Raw genomic sequence first — 6,411 nt, 5'->3', positions numbered from 1 at the left:
TTTGTGAAAAACAGGGCTGACCCACAGGACTAACAAAATGTTCCTGACTTTGTAAAGATATTTTTTACCATGGCTAAAAATGACGGTCTTCAAGGGTTCTTTAGTAAAGAAGTTGGTTCTATATAGAACCCTTTTGAAAAGGATTCTATATAGCATCCAAAAGGTGCACTTTGTAGTTCTACAATTACAGACTGTAGTCCATCTGTTTCTCTGCATACTTTGTTAGCCCCCTTTTACCCTGTTCTTCAGCGGTCAGGACCCCCACAGGACCACCACAGAGGAGGTATTATTTGGGTGGTGGATCATTCTCAGCACTGCAGTAACACCGATGTGTGTTAGTGTGTGTTGTGCAGGTACGAGTGGATCAGACATGGCCAATATCCTGTAGGCAGCTTTTTGTAAGCAGTAATGAAGTGACTAGAGCATGATCCACACAAACTGTGCAGCACCAGATGAGCAACTGTCTCTGACTATACATCTGTAAGGTGGACCAACACAGTAGGAGTGTCTAACAGAGTGGACAGTGAATTGACACAAATCTCAGCACTGCTGTGTCTGATCCACTCGTACCTGCGCAGCACACATTTATACATCGCCACCACCACAACTATTTGCAGAACTGAAAAAGATCCACCAATAATAATACCTGCCAATAATACCTACTCCATGGTGGTCCTGACCACTGAAGAACAGTTTAAAAAGGGGCGAAAAAAGTATGCAGAGAAACAGATGGACCTCGGTCTGTAATTGTAATACAAAGTGCTCCTATATGGTAATGTAAGTATATATATATATGTATGTATACATATATTTGCATACACATTTATGATTCTATGTCCCAGCACTGCATGTAAACAAACCTGTCTGTGTCTGGGGTGTTTGGCATCTAGCTCAGGGGAAGTGGATCTTTTATAGTCTACGGTTTAGAAGATCCTTCTCTTGCCCTCAGAAGTATGCAAGACATACGCACACAGGAAGTGAACTGAGGGCATAAGGCATAAGATACCTTATAAACAAGACCCCCTCTCTCTCTCTCTCTCCCTCTCTCTCTCTCTCTCCCTCTCTTTTAGTTACACACATACACATACATTCTACATAGCATCCAAAAGGTGCACTTTGGATGCTATAAGTGACTGATATATATGATGATATCTGGAAAAAAGAGTCAACAAGGAAGAAATGTAGTGAAGCTACTCTCAAACAGCTAAGTAATGTGTTAGTAATAGGAATATATGTGTCTAGAGAGGTAATTATGTCAGTTGTTTAATCAATACAGTGACTGTATTCCAATAATACTCATTAGGGCTGCACAATACATACAAAATACTACACTGTGATAATATTGCAATTGTGATATGCCTTGCAATATATTACAATGCTCTGGTGAAACTGATGACATAACGAAACACTGACCTGCATTATTTTGTTCATAATGATCCATATCTGCTAAATCAGATGAAGGCCTTGCTTTGTCTGGAACTGTGGGTGCTCACAGCACACAGTAAAGAATGTAAAGGCTGATAATACAATGACAATTACAATAATGATATACACGATGTGCTCAGCAGTATTTCTGATGCATATTATTATCCAAGTAAGATATACATTTTATGTCATATGTGTATTTTATTATATTGTGATGATAGATAATTAGACACATTAGACTCAGTAAAAGGGTACGTGCTCAGCCTCCGGTCCTCTACTGATTATTATAACAATAATCTTTAATCATATTGCATAATACTGCAGTTTCCATAGTTATTAGGTTATTCTGTCTTTTCTCCAGGTGGGATAGATAAGCCATAAGGTTTGCTAGAGATATAACACTCTTATATTACATAAAACATATACATAGAAAGCTTAGTGCTTTTTTAATGGTTTTCTTTTCCAACTTCAAGTTTTGGCCTTATGTTTTGCTAGCAAACCATTGCAATTACTATGATACATTCTGAGATAAACCTCTTCTAAGAGGATTAAACGGTTCTTGTCTTACAGTTTATGCACTTTTTTTCTCATTTTCTCATATACATGGAGGCACACACACACTAACAGCAGGCCATGTAGGAGGAGAACAGAGTGAAGGGACATAGCACCTCCACACTTTTATTCCCTGCAGGTTCACCCCAACACCACATGTGTAATATAAATGTGTAGGGGGTAAATGGTATGAAACCATGAGAAAAGGCGAAGGAATATGAGGTTGAAATAATAATAAATAGCATCATTTTTTATTTGGTAAACATTTTAAAAGAGTCCCACAGACCTGAACAGGGGTCACAAGGGTTAAGCAGTCCAGATTTCCTCCATCATAGAAACATAGTTAGTGACGTACAATGATTAAATTTTATTCCTCATGAGGCAGCTCAACCCCTTCTGTCTGCTTGTGCATCTGTTCCTCTATCTGCCTGTCACTGTCTATGTTTCAGTTTGTTGACGTCTGACTGTTTCCATGTCTTATCTCATGCTTTTCTCTGCTCTCATGTTAATTAGAACAGTCTATGTGCCCCACACTGCTTCATGCAGATATCCATTCAAAGTCTTTATATATATAAAAAGACATATATATATATATATATATATATATATATATGTGTGTGTGTGTGTGTGTGTGTGTGTGTGTGTGTGTGTGTGTGTGTGTGTGTGTGTGTGTGTGTGTGAAACATGCCAGTGAAATAGTTTGACTCCTGTTTTGATCTCTCTCTCTCTCTCTCTCTCTCTCTCTCTCTCAAACGCACACGCTCTTTAAAGATCAAATTCATTTTTCTCTCAGAAGAGGGGCTTTAAAGTCTATTGATTTTAGGTTTCAATAAAAAAATTGAAATGCTCTTCAAAGGGTTCTTGAGGTCACCATTTCAAAATCTCAGTTGAGGCAGTGTCTAATGCTTGTATTTGTTAGTGCACATGCTCTTAATATGCTAAGTTTGCTGGGTGCTCATTAGGCCGAGCTGAAGAACTTCATCTAAAATGTCCATGCTCTATTATAAGGTCTGTGAAACTGATACTGTATCATAATTACAGGGCTGTAATTCTAATTATGAGATTTCAGCAGGTCAGACTGAGCCAGGCTCGGCCGGATCAGGTGTGGCTGTGGTCATGGGGTGGATGGTGTTGGGTTAAGTGGGTTAGGTGGTTTTCTGTTGATTGATTGATTGGCTGATTGATTTGTTTATTTGGGTGGTACAGTGGCACAGTGGGTACACAGCACAGCAAGAAGGGCCTGGGTTTGATTCCCCGGCCAGATGACCAAGGCCTTTCCTACTTGGGTTTCCTCTGAGTGCTACGGTTTCCTGCCACAGTCCAAAGACAGGCAGTTACATGAACTGAGGATGCTAAATTGGATATAAATGTCAATGTCTGCCTGTGTGTCTGCCCTGCAATGAACTAGTGACCCGTACAGAGTGTTTCCTGCCTTCCGCCCAGTTAACACTGGGATAGGCTTCAGCATGGTTTAGAAGATTAATGAATTTATTTATTTATTTTTAAATTATAATTAGTATTAATGCAATATTAATACAAAAATACTGTTTAGAAGAAAATACACTCTTTCCTATTTTACACATTCACTGTGTGTTCTAGTTGCATATTGGTCTTATTTGCACAATGCTGCTACTCTTTATGCTCACTATTGTAGGTTGTAAATTTACAGATGCATGTTTTTTTTAGCCATAAATGCCAATACATAGAAATGTTTAATGGAGTTTTTTTATTTGCTTTCATGAGAGACATTTGTGAACACATTTTATTTCTTCCTATCTTTTTTCTTTTCTTTTTTTAGAAATACAGCCATTTATCATTTTTCATCACCTGAAATTTCATTTCAAACATATTTACATATTGTGCAGACAAAGAAGGAGGCTCTTCAAGGTAGGAGATATTTTATAGGTTTAACAAAATTGTAATCCACGAGAGGCCTACAGCCTGCAGTAGATAAGCAGGCAGTGTCTTACATTATCACAGGTAGCTTGCTTTGGTTCACTTTTAAACATCACACACTGTCCTGAACATTAGAAAAATGCAGCTGCTCAGTCTGCTACAGTAAAAGACAATGATAGATGCTCACTGTATATGGACTGCTTCTCCCATGAGTCTGCGCACAGGGATGGAAAGACGTGACAGAAAATATGGATTCAAACCATCCATCCATCCATCCATCCATTTTCTAAGCCGCTTCTCCCTCAGGGTCGCCAGGGAGTGCTGGTGCCTATCCCAGCGGTCATCAGACAGAAGGCAGGATATACCCTGGACAGGTCGCCAGTCCATCGCAGGGCGGATTCAAACCGAATATCCTTTTTGTTTAAAATAAAAAAAAATAATAAAAAATAAGTGATACTTTTTTGATCCCACAACCGGGGAAATTCCACCTCCGCATTTAACCCATCCGTGAAGTGAAACACCACATACACACTAGTGAACACACACACACTAGGGGGCAGTGGGCACACACTTGCCCGGAGCGGTGGGCAGCCCTATCCACGGCACCCGGGGAGCAGTTGGGGGTTAGGTGTCTTGCTCAAGGACACCTCAGTCATGGACTGTCGGCCCTGGGGATCGAACCAGCAACCTTCTGGTCACAGGGCCAGATCCCTAACCTCCAGCCCACGACTGCACCTAACCTGTTCTTTGAAAGATATGATTTTACCCGCCACCCTATTAAATCTACACCTGTGTAAATATGTTTTTAGGCACAGTAACACTTACAGCTTGTTTAATTCTAAAGCTTAAAATGACATTGTAATTACAATTACAATTGGTTTTTTTTTTTTTTTTTTTTTTTGTATATAAAACCACACAAACGTTGTAAATTGACCACGGGAAGAAAAAAACTAAAAAAGTGTAGGTTAGGCCCTTTCATTTTATAAATAGTGTTGTACAGTAAGGTAAAAATGTGTTTCAAGATATGATAAATGCTCAGCTGGCATTGACTCATAAACTGAAATAACCAGCAAGTGCAGTTTCAGCCTTGCCTTAAAATAGGAACGATAAAACCATACAGTATTTTAGGCCTGTGTGTGTGTGTGTGCGCGCACACACGTGTAGGAGACACAGTTCAACGGCAGAATTGTGGTTATGGCGCCACTATGAGGCAGCTCAAGCTACTACAACTTATTTTAGCTGAGCAACTGTTCATCTGCACGCCTGATGGTAATACCTGTAATACACCTTAAAGTGATCAGAGTAGTACCTGTAACACGCCTTTAAGTGATCAGAGTAGTGCCTGTAACACGCCTTTAAGTGATCAGAGTAGTACCTGTAATACACCTTTAAGTGATCAGAGTAGTACCTGTAATACACCTTTAAGTGATCAGAGTAGTACCTGTAATACGCCTTTAAGTGATCAGAGTAGTACCTGTAATACACCTTTAAGTGATCAGAGTAGTACCTGTAACACGCCTTTAAGTGATCAGAGTAGTACCTGTAACACGCCTTTAAGTGGTCAGAGTAGTACCTGTAACACGCCTTTAAGTGGTCAGAGTAGTACCTGTAACACGCCTTTAAGTGGTCAGAGTAGTACCTGTAACACGCCTTTAAGTGGTCAGAGTAGTACCTGTAACACACCTTTAAGTGGTCAGAGTAGTACCTGTAACACACCTTTAAGTGATCAGAGTAGTACCTGTTATACGCCTTTAAGTGATCAGAGTAGTACCTGTTATACGCCTTTAAGTGATCAGAGTAGTACCTGTAACACGCCTTTAAGTGATCAGAGTAGCACCTGTTATACGCCTTTAAGTGATCAGAGTAGTACCTGTAACACGCCTTTAAGTGGTCAGAGTAGTACCTGTAACACGACTTTAAGTGATCAGAGTAGTACCTGTTATACGCCTTTAAGTGATCAGAGTAGTACCTGTAACACGCCTTTAAGTGATCAGAGTAGCACCTGTAACACACCTTTAAGTGATCAGAGTAGTACCTGTTATACGCCTTTAAGTGATCAGAGTAGTACCTGTAACACGCCTTTAAGTGATCAGAGTAGCACCTGTTATACGCCTTTAAGTGATCAGAGTAGTACCTGTAACACACCTTTAAGTGATCAGAGTAGTACCTGTAATACGCCTTTAAGTGATCAGAGTAGTACCTGTAACACGCCTTTAAGTGGTCAGAGTAGTACCTGTAACACGACTTTAAGTGATCAGAGTAGTACCTGTAACACGCCTTTAAGTGATCAGAGTAGTACCTGTAACATGCCTTTAAGTGATCAGAGTAGTACCTGTAACACACCTTTAAGTGATCAGAGTAGTACCTGTAATACGCCTTTAAGTGATCAGCTCAACATAGAAAAACACAGCTGTTTAAATTTTGTCTCTCCCCAGTACGTTTTAATAACAAAATGAAAGAATTGCTTTATAAAATATTGCCTAGATGCTACCCTGTTAATTTTGAGTGACTTGTGTATTTTTAAGGGGTACATAATCA

The sequence above is a fragment of the Pygocentrus nattereri genome, chromosome 14 (genome assembly GCF_015220715.1).
Source record: "Pygocentrus nattereri isolate fPygNat1 chromosome 14, fPygNat1.pri, whole genome shotgun sequence".
NCBI lineage: Eukaryota > Metazoa > Chordata > Actinopteri > Characiformes > Serrasalmidae > Pygocentrus > Pygocentrus nattereri.
The sequence above is the reverse complement of the archived record's forward strand: the minus strand, read 5'-3'. Positions refer to the sequence as shown.